This window comes from Palaemon carinicauda, chromosome 24, assembly GCF_036898095.1.
Source record: "Palaemon carinicauda isolate YSFRI2023 chromosome 24, ASM3689809v2, whole genome shotgun sequence".
In the NCBI taxonomy this organism is placed as follows: Eukaryota; Metazoa; Arthropoda; class Malacostraca; order Decapoda; family Palaemonidae; genus Palaemon; species Palaemon carinicauda.
This window is the reverse complement of record NC_090748.1, coordinates 50,112,472-50,129,250: the sequence shown is the minus strand read 5'-3', so window position 1 is coordinate 50,129,250 and position 16,779 is coordinate 50,112,472.

Here is a 16,779-nt window from a genome sequence, read left to right as displayed (position 1 = left end):
ACAATTAAAGAAATTTAAGAATGAGGCAACTTTCCTCGGATCGTGACCTGCGGGTGTACTGTCAGGATCCGCTCTGTGAATAAAATATGTGATTTTTGCTCTGAGTTGATTCAGAGATAAATTTGAGCCTGATGTTTCTCCCCTGAATAGTTGACCACCCTTGAAGTCTGAAGTTCTATGAAGATAGACCTTTAGGCATTCTACTGGACATAGAGATGCATCTTCTTTCAGAGGGCAGATTCTCCAGGGACCCCACCTGTTGGTGGGTAACTCATTCTTGGCGAGAAACGTATAATCCGGAAACAGGTTCAGTTTGCCCCCCATCCAGGAACTGAACACGACCTGCCTCTCTCGAGAGGGCTACAATCTCACTAACCCTGGCCCCGGACGCGAGTGCAAATAGGAAATAACTTTTTGTGTCAAATCCTTTAACGCACATTCTTCATTGCACAACAGAGAAGCGAAATGAAGAACTTTGTCTAAAGACCATGAAATGGCCTTTGGAGGTGCTGAAGGTCTGAGCCTAGCGCAGGCTTTCGGAACTTTATTAAAGAACTCGTTACCTAGGTCAACCTGGAAGGCATATAGAATGGGTCTTGTCAAAGCAGACTTACACGCTGAAATCGTGTTAGCTGCCAATCCTTGACCATTGAGGTGGATGAAGAAAGATAAGCAGAAGTCTGTCGAGATCTCCTGCGGATTCTTCGCCATGACAAAGGCCACCCATTTTCTCCAAGATGACTCATATTGCCTTCTAGTAGATTTGCACTTATATTCCTCTAGGAAGTCTATGCTGGCTTTTGAAATCCCTAAACGCTTTCTCACCGCTAGGGAGAGAAAATCATGAGCTGCAGGGTCCGGGTTTTCTGTAATGAAGCGCAGACAGTCGACTTCTGGACTCGCTGGGTCAGAACCTGGATCTGGTAGCGGTACAAACTTCAGCTGTAGTTCCAATGCAAGGGGGAACCACACGCTGTTCGGCCACTTGTGGGCTACTATTGCCGCTACCCCCTTGAAGGATCTCAGTTTGTTGAGGACCCTCAACAGAAGGTTGTGAGGGGGGGAACAGATAAATCCTGGACCCTCTGTTCCAGTTGAGGGATATCACGTCCACTGCTTCCGCTAAGGGGTCCTCGTACGGGGACACGTACAGGGGCAACTTCTTGTTGTCTTTCGTCGCAAAGAGGTCTATCTGCAGTTCTGGGACTTGATTCAGAATGAAGGAGAATGATCCTGCGTCTAAGGACCATTCCAACTCTATCGGTGTGAACCTGGATAGAGCGTCCACTGTCACATTGCGGACTCCTTGAAGGTGAACTGCCGACAGGTACCACTTCTTCTTTTCCGCCAATCGGAAGATGGCCAACATCAACAGGTTGAGAGGTGGTGACCTCGATCCTTGTTGATTCAAGCATCTCACAACTACCTCGCTGTCCATCACCAACCTTATGTGGATCGAGTGACGCGGGGAAACTTTCTTTAAGGTAAGGAGCACTGCCCTAGCTTCTAGAAAGTTTATGTGAAAGGTCTTGAATAGCTTGGACCAAGTCCCCTGGACTTTTTTCCGATGAGAGTGACCTCCCCATCCCTCCTTCGAGGCGTGTGAGTGAATCGTCACCGACGGGGGAGGTGGCTGAAGAAGAACCGACTTCTTTAGAAGTCTGGCTTGGGACCAAGGTCTGAGAAGAGTACGTAGCCGAAGCGGAACTGGTCTTCTCAGATCTCTTCGCACGATTGATGCAAAACTTCTCCAAACTACGGTTGCATCCTTTAGCTGTGCTCTTAGCACTGGGTCTGTCACCGAAGCAAACTGGAGAGAGCTCAGTACCCTCTCTTGTTCGCGTCTTGATATCCTTTCGGAATCTAGAAGTCTCTTGACAGAACCCGCTATCTCCTTCCTTTTCTTCGCCGGGATGGAGAAACGGTGTGACAAAAGGTCCCAGTGGATTCCCAGCAACTGGAACTTTTGAGATGGAGAAAGTCGAGACTTTTATCTGTTGATCTTGAAACCTAGGTACTGTAGGAACTAGATCACTTGACTGGAAGCCTGCAAGCATTCTGTCTCGGATGCTGCCCACACCAACCAGTCGTCCAGGTAGGCTACTACCTGAATTCCCTTTAGGCGTAATTGTTTGAGCGCTCCGCTCGTAAGCTTCGTAAAAATCCTTGGGGCTATGTTTAGCCCCGAATGGCATGGCTCTGAAGGCGTATAGTCTTCGTTGTAGCCTGAACCCTAGGTAGGGGGAGAGTAGACGGTTGATTGGAATGTGCCAATAGGCGTCTGACAAGTCTATAGAGATGGAATATGCCCTCTTGGGCAGTAAGGTCCTTATGTGTTGCAGTGTTAGCATCATGAATTTGCAATACACTATGAACTTGTTGAGTGGCGACAAGTCCAGAATGACTCTGAGCTTTTCCGAGTCCTTCTTGGGAACACAAAACAGCCTCCCTTGGAATTTGATGGACTTCACCTTTTGGATCACATTTTTCTCCAACAGTTCTTGAACGTACTCCTCCAGAACGGGGGTGGAGTGTTGGAAAACCCGAAGGCCCGGGGGTGGAGTGCTGTACTAGCTCCCGCCCAGTCCATTTTTGAGTAGGCTGTGGGCCCAGGGATCGAAGGTCCACCGATCCCGAAATTTCAGAAGTCTCCCTCCTACCGGTAATATCCCACTTGGACTGCCGTCCCGAGGTCTTGCCTCCCTGACCACGACCACCCCTGAATCCCCTTCCCCTTGAGGGGCGCCCAGACGAGCCTCTGGCTGCCCCTCTAGGCTTTGCTCGAAAGGAAGTAGACTGCCCTTCAAACGATGGGGTGAATGCCGTGGACTGTGTCGACACGGCCTGGGGTACCCACTGAAAAGTGGTCGGGGTTTGTGCCACTATCTGGGGCACTGGAGGCAATGGCAATTGCAGTTGCTGTTGCTGTCTAAAAGGCTTGGCTGGCCGAGACGGTAGCCTAGTCCTCATAGTCTTCCTCTTTGGTTGAGGACCTTCATCTGGGGAAGACTTTCTTTTGATAGCCAGGCCCCACTTCTGGAGAAGGTTTCTATTCTCCAAGGCGGCCTTATCAACTACTTCTTTGACCAAATCGGTAGGGAAAAGGTCTTTGCCCCAAATGTTGGAGGAGATTAGTTTCCTTGGCTCGTGCCTTACCGTAGCCGAGGTGAACACGAACTCCCTACAAGCTCTCCTCGCCTTGACGAAGCCATAAAGGTCCTTCGTCACTGTGGCCAGATGAGTCTTGGCCACCACCATGAACATTTCATGGACCTTGGGGTCATTTGCCATTGTCTCAAGAGTAGTCTGAAGAGACATTGAGGCAGCCAGTCTTTCTTTTGTCTCGAACTCTCTCTGCAAGAGAAAGTCAGACAGCTTAGGGAGGTCCTCGCCGAACTGACGTCCGGCGATATCAGCCTCCAACTTCCCAACTGAGAACGTAAGATGGACGTCCTTCCAGTCTTTGTGGTCCATAGGTAGGGCCAGCGACAAGGGTTTACACTCCTTCAGGGAGGGGCAAGGCTTGTCGGCCTCGACTGCTTTCAGTACAGCCGCAAACCCTTTCTGTAAAAAGGGGAAGGCTCTAGCAGGAGAGGACACAAAGGAAGGGAGCTTCTTGCTCAATGCAGCTACTTTTGAGTTAGAGAAGCCCCTCTCTTTCAACGAGGATGAAAGCAGAGCTTGAGCCTTAGTATGGTCCATCACTATGACATCCTTCGGCTCTGTCTCCTCCTTTGAAGCTGGTTCCTTCCTCAGCCGGACATAACAGTCCGGATATGATGCCTTGCTGGGCCAGAATTCCACCTCCTCTAGGGGAACTGAGCCCAGCTTATCCGAGATGACGATCTTTCCAGTCGTCATTGGCATGTGCTCAGCATACCTCCATGGGTTAGCATCTGAGCACAAGGGAAGGTCTTTCACATTGAGCCTTTTCTGGGGCCCATGTGATTCTGCAAGGCACTGCATCCTCAGTTCCATAGCAGCCGCCTTCTCCTGATTCTCCTTCTGCATTTGTTGGATCATTCCAACAATCGAAGAGAGGGCCTGTCCCAGCTCTACTGGGAGACCGGCCGATGTTGAGGGAATAGGCTCCGGAATCTGAACCGGAGTAGCCGACACCTTGTCGACCTCTTCCTCTACGACGTCCGGGGCTTGAACTTCATCCTGGCCTTCTGCCAGGAGTTCTTCTTCCAAACGCTCGTCCACGTCAGACATCCTGTCATCTAACTGGATGTCTTGCATCGCGACCGCGACTTCAGCATCCACCTGGATCTGACCTTGGGGGATCTCCTCTTGAGGCTGGGGAATCACTGCATCAGCTGATGCCTTAGGGAAAAGATACGCCCTCATCTTCTCACTTGGAAGATAAGGGCCAGAGGTGTTCTTTTGGAAGCCCCTTACCCAGGTACGAAGCTTCTCTCTTGCTATATCCCTTGATTCCGCCGTCCTAGGGGAATCAAAAGCCTCAGTAATCAGGTTAGTGCACACAATACATACCTGAGGGTCCCAATACTGGAGATCATCCTTGGAGACAGCGCCTGCTGCGTGTCTCCTACAAAACTCATGTCCGCAGAGGTTCTTGCTGCGGACGTTGCAGAAAACATTTCCGCACTTCGGAGGGTCCCCCTGTAAAGAGAAGAAATTTCCATGAGTATCAAGTGAACTATGTATCACTGGATATGCATAGTATAGCATAACAATTCATAAAGGAAAGACACACACTTGTGTTTCCCTCACAATCCATTGTTGCAGCCTTCCAGATAATAAAATCAAATGGTTAATCTCTTCTAGAGTAACCAATGCAAGGTTTCCAGAGGAAACAGATGTTGCTCACACCTAAGCAATGATTTTAAAATCGTGGATAATAGACAGGAAAGAACTCACTTTCCTATCTGTAGGGCAACAGCAAAGGACTGTGCAAGAAAACACAAAAGTGTTAGAACACACAGTTCTCTACCAAAACCCATACCATAGTTTTCTTCTTACTGTATATGTTATACTGAAGAATACTAGTACAGTATAGGAGGATACGTGCCGGCCGGCACACACCATAACTAGCTTTAAAGTATACTACTTAACAGCTATAAGGCGGCAGAACTCTCGTTCAAATGCATGTGCCGGCCGGCAGCAACTGCCGGCCGGCAACAGCAAATGTCGGCCGGCAATGGCTGCCGGCCGGCAACTACACAAGGTAGTACCCAGCTGCCGGCCACACTCTTGGTGACCGGCAGACAAGGGCTGACATTAGCTGGCCGGCAAAGGTACAGGACCGATGCCAGCCGGCAGCAAAAGAACCAGAGGACTACACCTGCCCGGCTGCCGGCCTCATAGGCCGGCAGCCGGGTCGGGTACAGCACTAGAAGAAAAATTGAATGGATGCCGGGATAAGAGTGTACACTACCTCCAAGCCCGGCAATCCGAAAGAGTGCATATAAGGAAGGGGAGAATCTAATTCAGGCTTCCTGACCAATGCCGTCTGGCTCTACAGGCAGGCATGGATGAGGGACCAAGGGAGGTCCGGGCAACACTCAAAATATAAGACCCTTGCCGGCCGGCAGCTCTGCCAGCCGGCAAGGGGCTGAGTCAATTCCACATCCTAACCTATACTAGGTCCAGATGTAGAACGACGTACAGTACTGTAATGGCTAGGCCATAGAGGGGGAAGGGACAAAGAGGGTCCTACCAACCTTGCTTTAGTGACGGATCACCCGCAGCCAAGAAACTTATCTTAGCCTAAGGGAGATCCAAGGGGGGAGGCCAGCAATACTTGCCAGCTCCCAGAGCACCAAAGCAAGGAAGGTGTTGCTACTCCCAGGGAAAGAAACTTATCCTCCCCCGAGAACAGCAACAAGGACTAGTCTGGTAGATCACAAAAGAAGGAATCATATCCACAGAAACCTTCGGTAGAGACCTAAGGAGGCTAAGCCAGCTTTGTCTGTGTCAGGGCAGCGAGGGAGACTCTACCCCAAGCCAGACAAACACAGACTCAGACTAAAAAACTCTGTTGTTCTGTCCCTCTTGAACCAGACTTACTGGAATAGGAAGGTGCAATAACACCCCAGTATAGTTTTATCGAAAATAAATTCGGAAAAAACCACTTAGGGATAAGCCCAAGGCTTAAACAGAGGGAAAGGGATTTCATACTTTCTCCGAAGAAAAGAAAGCAACCGGGGAGTGTGAGAAAGTATACTAAGGCTCCATAAGCAACTTAGCCTAGGCACCAAGAGAATCGATTACCTAAATTACCAAAACTCACTCGTATACTATCTTGGAAATATTCCACACAATCTTGAATGTATAAAACATAGCCTAAAGCTTCAATAAAATTTTAATACACTCAGAAAACCCAAAATCATGCATGAAGTATAGGACCAAACGACTAGGCTACATAGCCTAGCGTAGGCCAGAATGGAGAATACTTCGCCAAAATAATACTAAGCATGAAAGGAAATCCTCTGTAATGCTAAATTGCTAAAATTTATTAAAGCAAAACAACCGGGAATGTCGCTCTGACTAACTAAACTTATACCTAGCGAGCGACAGCGTCCATGACGCCTCCGGTAGGCTACGGCTCTTGTAACAAAGATTAATCCTATTAATCACTCAAAAATTTACCAAGAGCCTACATTTATACATAAAAGACATGGTACTCAACTTATCAGAGGCCGACGAAGACGGAAAAGCCATGAAAAGCAGAATAAATAAAAGATTTGCGAGAAACACAGGAAAAAAACACCGAGTTGTTAAGCTACGCAAAAAGGAATACAGATGGCGCCAGGATTGGCGCCAGGCACGCTTACCAATCGGGAGATAGGGAGCCTTGGAAGCGGCTCCCCCTTTTTCTTTCCCGAATTCGTTTCTTGCCAACTGCCCCCTGCGAGACGAATCTCTGTTCGGGATGCAGATTGCCATGTGGCGTGTCAAGAATACGTCCTCTGATATGTCGCGATATCCCTTTCACGAGGGATACTTGCTCCAGGAGTTAGAATTCTGGTACCTTAAGGTAAATTTTCTGGGAATATCGCCGTAGTTGTAATATACCCTAGGGAGCTACCCTATAGGAACTTCCATCAGGACGACATGGCTTGAGCCCAAAAATATATATATATATATATATATTATATATATATATATATATAATATATATATATATATATATATATATATATGTATATATATGCCCATATATATATATATATATATATATATATATGCCCATATATATATATATATATATAAATATATATATATATATATATATATATATATATACATATATATATATATATATATATATATATTTATATATATATATATATATATATATATATTATATATATATGTATATATATATATATATATATATATATTTATATTTATTTATTTATTTATTTATTTATATATATATAATATATATATATATATATATATATATAAAGCCGGCAAAGGAAGCCCAAAATATGGCATGAGATCAAGGGCTTAACACAAACAACACCAGAACACAACTCCACAGACACTATTCATGTGCCCGCCATGAGACAGGATGTCAGCCTAACTTCAATTTATTCTGATAGAATGTCTCTGAAATAACTTGCCGCTTCTTCTTTAATGTTATCACACTTGCAAGAGAGAAATATTCATGCAAGTTATTTTTTAATTATTACAGGATATGTTTATTGGAGTCTGTGCGTCTCGTCCATCCGTTTCTGCTTTGGTTCAACCAAAGATGCAATAATTCCTTAGCACTTAATCTTGCCATTTTTCATATTCAACAAATTATCACTTTGAATATCAGATAAATAATAACAATAATAATAATAATAATAATAATAATAATAATAATAATAATAATAATAATAATAATAATAATAATAAAAAGAAGAAGAAGAAGAAGAAGAAGAAGAAGAAGAAGAAGAAGAAAAAGAAGAACAAGAACAAGAATGAGAAGAAGAAGAAGAAGAAGAGCATTTGTTGTTGTTGTTGTTGTTTTTATTATTATTATTTTTTTTATTATTACTATTATTATTATTATTATTATTATTATTATTATTATTATTATTATTATTATTATTATTATAGAAAGACACTGAGAAAATAGTATAAGGTGGTATGTGATTTAAGAACATATTGAAAAATATTGACTAGTTAAATAGATTAATATATAAATAACTATATTTGTAAATTGATGTTTGCAAAGAGGAATAACTATATTTAGAGATACATTTATAAATTTCTATTCAAATTGATACATACATATATATATATATATATATATATATACATAGAATTATAAATGAATAAACTAAAAAAAATAAAGGAAAAGTTAATAAGTAAAACACTAGGTAAATAAATTAATCAATGACCAAATAATTTTGTACATAAATAAATGAACTAATAAATAGAATAATAATTGTAAAAGGAAATCATCCGTTAGATAATATCATAATAAGAAGGCATAAAGTTGAGTTGAAAAGACATACCATTTACCTTATATTATAATGAAGAAAAGCGTAAGTGGATAAGTCATCGGGTTTAGAAAGATAGTATCTAATATTAAAAGAATATATATTGGGATCTTGATCGATAGAAAAAAAATGGTTTAGCATCATTTACAAAGTAAATATATCTTCCTCTTTAGGCTTTCTTAGTCCCATTGTATAGCAGGATCGGCCACTGTCACAAGTAATAACGAAATATTGAAGAAATCGAGGTTACGTCGATGACCTCTTTTGCTGCCTTCGCTTGAGTACTAGACCTTACCTTAGCTTTGACTGGCGTCTCTGGATTCTAATATATGATGATTAGACTATTTTCCTGTTTTCAACTTTAATGTTGCAGGCAAAGAGGGCGGAGGCTACAGCCAGGAGACCGTTGGGGCGTTGACTCCTATTCAAAGAGGGGACCCATACCTAGGACCCCCCCGGCAATATGGCACCAACCCCGCAAGGCACCCATGGATCACACCGCCCTGGCCTACCACGCCTTTGATCAGTTTGAAGAGAACCACGAATAACGGCTAACCTCCTTCCCAGTTTGTACCCGGGTTAGAAAGATAAGAAACTTGTAGTTTTCATCTAATGTCAACGTAACTTATATTTGCTCTCCTGGTGCTGTAGTCTCCATATATGCCCAAACCTAGATGTGTTTTAAATACTTGTAAGAGCACTCATTCAGTATTCATTTAAAGTAATTGATTTATAATGACTTTTTTGTTACCAGGGTCGGAAGTCAATTTTGCACTACAACATTGAAATTTATACAGAATATTCATCTCTCTTCATGGAAGCTTTTTCCCATTTTTTCCCGCCTAAGTTGAATACTTTTTATTACCAATATTTTTTTCAGTTTTGGGGTGTTTTTTCACCTTTTTTAAAAATATGTAAATTCCCTCAATTTTGTATTAATGTGAAATATATAAAAACCAGCATGAAGCTTACAGTATAATGTATCAATATTTTGGAATGTTTTGTTTATATTCTTTTTGAAATAGAATAATTTTTCATAAACTGTTTACAGAACAAAAAATTAAGATGTAAAATTTTTGGATATATTTAAAAAAAAAATTCCCCAAATGAACAATTATAATCCAATTATTGTATTGCGCAACAATTTAGTATTATAATTTTTTTAAATTAATAAAATCGTATCATAAATAACTAAGTTGATACTATTTTATTCCCCAAAAATTACATTTTGAGACACAGAAGTTTAAAGTTTTTTATTCACTTACCTTTGTTGACAGATCTATTTTGGTTGAGTTTACTGGGCTCTTAGTCCTCTCTCTTATGAACAGAGATATCATCCCCTTTTAGGTTATTATAATTAACCAATTTGTTCCGAATCTTTTATTTATTTGGAGATTATATCCCCTTTTCATCCAGGTACTATCATAAATCACTTCAATGTCTAATACACCATCTTCATCAGATGTGAATCCTATCTCTTCATAATGTTGAAAGATTCCTTTATCAACTTCACCAATCATATCATTATATTCCTTATCAGCAAGAGTTTCAATGTATTTCTTATATCGTTGGTAAGTGCAATTTGCAAAAGGTGGGGCACCCAAAGCATTTGTTGTGTTATTCATTGCTGCCAAGCCACCCCCATTCAGAATATTCTGATAAACAAAGGAAGCAGTTACTATACCAATATTATCAGTTTTTATATTTTCAATTGATTTTATAGTTGGACTATGGAAATTCTCAGGAAACTCACATTTACATTTATATTTCAAATCAACATCTAAATTTTTTCTCTCATAACAATGTTTTAGTTTACTGCCACAATCACCAAAAATCGCTCTCGATATAGCATTACTTGTTTGTTCTGATAAAACAGGAAGGATCTCACTGGTATTTGATACACAATTCAATGCTTGTTCTTTATCACAATTTTTTTTTAAAAAGTTTACCTCGTGGCTCAGCACCAAAAGAAACAGGTGTTGCATCACTCTGTTGCATATCACTTGGACAAGTTTCATCTTCAAATAACATTTAGATGAATCTTCATCATCAGATAGCACTAATGAAAGTTCATCATCACCATCAACAAACAAACCCACTAATATTTCAAGGAGTTTTATAAAATATCCCGACAGACAATGAAAATCCCATATGGTTCTGTTCACTCTCTCTATCAAACGTTTGAATGAGTTGTGTTGCCTTCTCATCAAGTTCACGTTTCCTTTTTTTATTGAACGTTTGAATGTTTCTTATAGCAGCTAAATGCCTCAGTGAATTCTTCCTCTTAGGCATGATTGATGTTTATGAGTAGAAATATAAAATGTGATACAAAAAGGAAAAATCACTGAATTATCTCTCACAAGCACAAAAGTAATACACCTCTCTCTTACTGATCGAAGCAAACTAAAGATATGATCGAGAAACAATGAATATCTGACGTCATCGATCTGGCCGGGAAAAATGTCGTTCGGTAGCCCATAATAAAAATATCAAATCCAATAAATGAGAAAAAAAAAAAACTCTGTCAGCTGTCACCTGATGTCTGACAGCTGAAACATTAAATTTGACAGTGTCATTTGGGAAAAATAAATTGCCATTTTTATGATTAATATACTTTGGATTGCTTTCATCTTTTGTTTGGCAACAGCAGGGTCCCTTACCTCTTTGAAAATGGCGAAATCTTATTTTGGCCAAATTTTCGCAAAATTGCTAACTTTCCAGGCCGCCTCTCCCCTTAATGAAGTTATAACAAGTGCTCCATGACCGTGTACTCGCTATTTGAAAAATATATTTATAGTTGAAAGAACAGAATCGCATCTGTCTTATCACTGTCTCCTAGAATAATTTTTATTGAATTGTTTGCCCGTGATTTGGGACACCACTCAAATCTACTTTTCCCTTCTATTTCTATTTGGTACATCTTCTTCCTCAAGTTCCAGCCCACCCATACCATTCCTCCTTTCGCACCATATCTCTATTTGTTGACGTCCCTCAAACTTATTCTTCATGAATGGTATGTTTCTCGTTGTCATGATTAGTAAAACTCCTCCCATCTTATTACATGGCCCTAGCATCCAAGAAAAGCTACCTTAGACTTACCTTTTACATTGCATATACCGCAGAGTCTTCTTATATCCTAATTTGCTTTCTTTTTCAATAGAGATATTCCAGTGATACATCTAATCATACTTATGTCGATTCTTTTCACAGCCCCTCCTCTTTTATGTTTTGTGCCAAATTTTCTAACCATTATATCGGGCTGGATATCATCCTTATAAATATTCATTTTGAATTATAAAAGCATTTTGTTGTGTGAGAAAAATCAAATAACTGTTCATTTTGCCTTGCTTTTTTTACTCTATGCTTTCTCAGTACCTCCCTCCTCTATTATTATTATTGATCTCAAGTAGTTAAACTTTTTCTTACGTTTTAGCACTGACGTATGTTCTACTTGAATGTTTACTTCTTCATGCTCACTCTTTCTAATGTCCCCCTAGATTAACTTTCTAGGGCTCCTTTCTATGTTAAAAACATTTCTTGTAGTTCTTCTCTTATGAATGTTATAAGGACTACATAAATTATCTAAAAATATTAGATCTCTCAATTCAACGTTGTTCCAGAATTCTGACGACAAAGTGTCGATGACGCAGAGAAACAGGAATGAATCAGATCCGCAATGAAAGCAACCACAACAGAGAATGCCTTAAACTCACCTTATTCAGTCTGCATACTGGTTGTTGCCCCTTCATACATCATTCCGGATGCTTCTCTGTCTTTAACACTGATAAACTAACCTTCTTTGTACACTGTCATACAGGTTTTATTTTTAGGATCCAGAGAACACATTTGAAACTTTATATTTCTATCTAGACTTGTCTTATTACAATAAGGGTATCTATTCTGTTATTAGGTTTCATGAACACAAACTGCAGTTCATATATGGTACATATATCAACTCTCCCAACCTTCCTTTTACTCACATTCCTGATATCTTGAATACAAGCTCAAAAGCTTCATTCGTCTGTAGTTCCTACAATCTAACATATTTCCTTTATGTTTCCAGTAGGATATTTAATCATACAATTTTCTTTTCATTTACTTGGCATTTTCTCTATATCCTAGAGCTTTTCTAGTAGTAGGTGCACCCTCTCTTCGGCTAGATTTCCCAATGCCATGAGCATATTTATTGTTATCGCTGATGTTCCTGCGATTTTTTTTGTTTTCCTCTCTCTCCAGCATTCTTGACAGCAATATCTCTTGTTTGTTATTGGCCCTTTTATAGGGCTAAAATACTTAATATTTGTGAAAAATAGTCATTTCGCCTTGCTTCCACTTCCGCTTACTCAATTAAGGTATTTACATTCATATTTTTAATAATTCTCAACCACGAAAGGCAAAATATTTCTACAAAAAGGAAACTCACTCCAGTATTTTACCTTACTCTTGATTATTATCAACAATTCTTTATAGAAATAAGTAATATAGTTTGAATATAGCATAATAATATTTTGCACATCCTCCAATTCGTATTTAAAATAATATGATTATCAGTGTTGGAAGGATTGTTCATTTAAACAGTACACCTACATGATCACATTTCCGAGTTCGTTATACTCTTCTTAATCGCCACAAATAATCAAAATTATTATAAACATAGCAATTTGGTTTGCATCAGGGGAAAACTTCGAAAGACATTAACACCAAAGCAAACACGTTAAACACGTTGTGAAGAAAGATGTTAATTATTAGTAGGGTAATCTTACAATGTTGAACAAGCAAGTTTTTGAGCTTTAGATAGGTTGGATATTGAAGTGAACAAAATAACCAATTGGAGGAAAAAAAATACTTTTTTTTCGATATATATATATATATATATATATATATATATATATGTATGTATGTATGTGTGTGTGTTTGTGTGCGTATAGTATATATGTGTCAATAAAGAGGTTATTTGCTTCAATAGTCGCAAGAGATGTTACAAACACACACATACACACACATCTCTCTCTCTCTCTCTCTCTCTCTCTCTCTCTCTCTCTCTCTCTCTCTCTCTCTCTCTCTCTCTCTGTCTTTATATATTTATATATATATATATATATATATATATGGCTTCAGCAATGTCAATATGTCATTTAATTTTGGGGTTTGACCAGTTTTCATAATTTTTTTCTACTTTGCGAATGACTTGCATAAAAAGTGGAATTATTTATGGTTGCTTAACAACAATAGCCAAGAATACAAGCTTTGCTTAATGGGTTTTGATAAAAAATCGAATGTGACTTATTCATTTACCAATAACTCATGAACATTTTTCTTGATCTTACTTCCCTTTACTCAGATGGCTGCTTTTCTGGTCTCATGCAGTAGGAGAACCCTACTCTCTACAGGACCTCCGCTGTCGTTTTACCTTGTTGATTCAGAGTATTTATCGTTTCAGATCAGTATTGTTTACAAAGGATTTTGTTCTTTATTGGGCGTAAATTATTTTATTTTTTATATATTCAAAGCTTGTTACACTAATTTTTGTCAACGTTACGAGATTTGAGTTACTTTTAAGAATAAAGAGTTCGATACCCCCACATGTGTGGGGACTGTCTTTTCAGTGAGCTTTACCTTGTCCAAGTTACTTAACCATGTTTCAGATAAAGCTAGCTTTTTATCCAAATATTTCTCGTTTATCAGTTCTCGAATTTTAACAGTCTTATTACCTACAGATTATATATTTACATAGCCACAGTTTATGACATCCCTAGTAACCATGATCAGTATTTTCCGCTAGTCTGTTCAAATCCAAGTCATAAGCTTTGCTGTTTCTAGAATTTACTGTGTGGTCACTTTTGATCACGTGGTACCTAACGAACTTTGCCCCCATCATCATGAATAGCCCTCCGAACTCGAGAATCACATTTCAACACATGGTCCCCCCCCCCCCCCTGCGTGACGCGTTTTTCTTCAGGACTACACTTATCTTCTCTTCTATATTTTGGATTTGGTCCAGGCTGCTATTTCTCTGAATCAAATGCAATTACTACATCATCTTCATCATTGTATACATTGCATATAATTTTATTTTTCTTATTTTAGTTTTCCGATTTTTCTCGTTTCAATGTCAGCCACCAATGTCTGAATTTTGTTTGCTGCCTCTTCTCTGATTTGCAAAGTTTACAACAACATTGCCATTCGAAGCTGACCTCGTGTTAAGTATAGGAATGTCTTAAAGTGCTTGATCAACTTTGCGTTTTCTTTCAGTAATTTTAGATGTTGTGTTAGTTGATTTAATCGTCAACAGATATTTTTCCTTAACTTTGTCAGCAAATGTCGGTTTCTCCGGTTTTTGGTCTATCAATTTTTGAAGTGTTGCTTTAATTGATTCCATATTCATGACAAGAATGTCAATTTTCTCAGTGAGGTCGGTGGTCTGAGTGGAATTTGCTGCGTCTGCGCTAAGGTCCGCAAGTTTGTTTTCCAAGTCATCTATTTTCGCATCTTGTTTATTCAGGCCAGATCTCTCACGTTCAAATCTTCCTTTAATTTTGATATCACTAATTTTTTTTGTCTGGCTTCACGTACGCAGTATGTGGGCATAACCAATCTAGGTTATTCCATTGATTATCAGTGATGGCTGTCACTATATGCACACATTTCTTATGGTAGAGTTTATTAAATTCACATACTATCCATTTTTTCCGTTCTCCCTCCGTGTTATTACATATAAAGCAGACATAGTTAGGAGCAGACATAGTATACTGTTTTTTATAACTTAAGTATCTCTATAAGACTAAATATTATCTTTTCAATAATATTCTAACCAAGAAACACGAAGCTAAACACGACTCAGGGCGTGTATACCAGAGCTCTGCACAACACGTCGGACTTGGGATCGTAGCCCAAGCTATAAAGCATATATAATCTTAAGAATTCGATATAGTGAGTGAATGGATTATAGTTAGTTAGGAATAAATTAGTAACCATATGAATAATAAACAACCAAACGAACACGTCCTTGTAAATGTATGTACAATTGAAAAACTAATCAATAGAAAAATTAATATAGAATAAGCAGTATAAACAAAAGATAACAGCTTTGTACAAATTATATAAACTTAGCAAAGGGCCTGTTGTATGCTATAAAGCATTCTCTTTAATCAATTATTCTAAGAGAATGTAGATTGCCTGTGTTTACTCAGCGTACCACTGAAGTCAATCAATTCTTATTTGTTTTACCTAACGAAACACATTTAACCATTGACCCCATCAGTCCTGTGAAGTGAGGGATGTAATTAAACTCTGTTTATATCTAGATTCGACTACCTTGTCAGCTTTATTCGCACCAAATTCATGGAGAAGCCCGAGAATTTATAAGTTTCTATTTTTTTCACTAAATATGCGGTATTTAATATACAGAATACTAACTGCTCCTATCTTATTAACAAAAGAGGAATTACCGGTTCAGTTTCATATTAAATGTTGACGTTGATTTACATATTTTTATCAATTGCTATAATGGGGAAATATATTTATATCCCATAATTTTTCACCAAACTATTGCTACCTTCATCAATAAACTAATCTAAATTTTCTTACATCATTCAATGCGGTAGGGTTTTCTATAATGCACGTTCTCGATATAACCATTTAAATCTATTTTTTATATAATTATCCGTATATGGGAAGTGAATTTGAAACAAATGGAATGCCTATGAATATGTGTGTGTGTATGAGTGAGAGAGAGAGAGAGAGAGAGAGAGGAGAGAGAGAGAGAGAGAGAGAGAGATTAGTTTAAAATTGCTTAGAATTTTTTTCATAACAAGTCAGCCGTTAAAAGAAAAAAACGATACCGGATTGCTTTAAAAAGATTAATAGCTGTCTTTTATATCTAAACTCTTTATCGTATGATTGCACTTCTATTCCTATTTGTCTATGAACCAAATTATTTTTAACTGGTATTATATATTCTTTCGACCTCCCTTATTTTTTTGGTATCTGATTCTCTGTTAAATTCATTGCAAAGAGATTTTCCACAGATATATTATTTAACGCAATAACCGTATAAGAGGATTCTCACAATAAATAATCTGCATGGACATTGAAGTATGCTGAATTTTTTCTTTGCTCTTGTGACTATTGGATTTTATGAATTGCTTCTCTTGAAAGGTCATTCTCATCTAATATACCATATGTTAAATCAATTTCCTCATTGCCGGGTCATTGTCATTTTGAAAGCATGTTATCAAAATGTAACATGATAATTCATCCTCAATATCCCAGTTTTCAAAGACTGAGCAAACCCAAACTATTCAAATAAAATAAT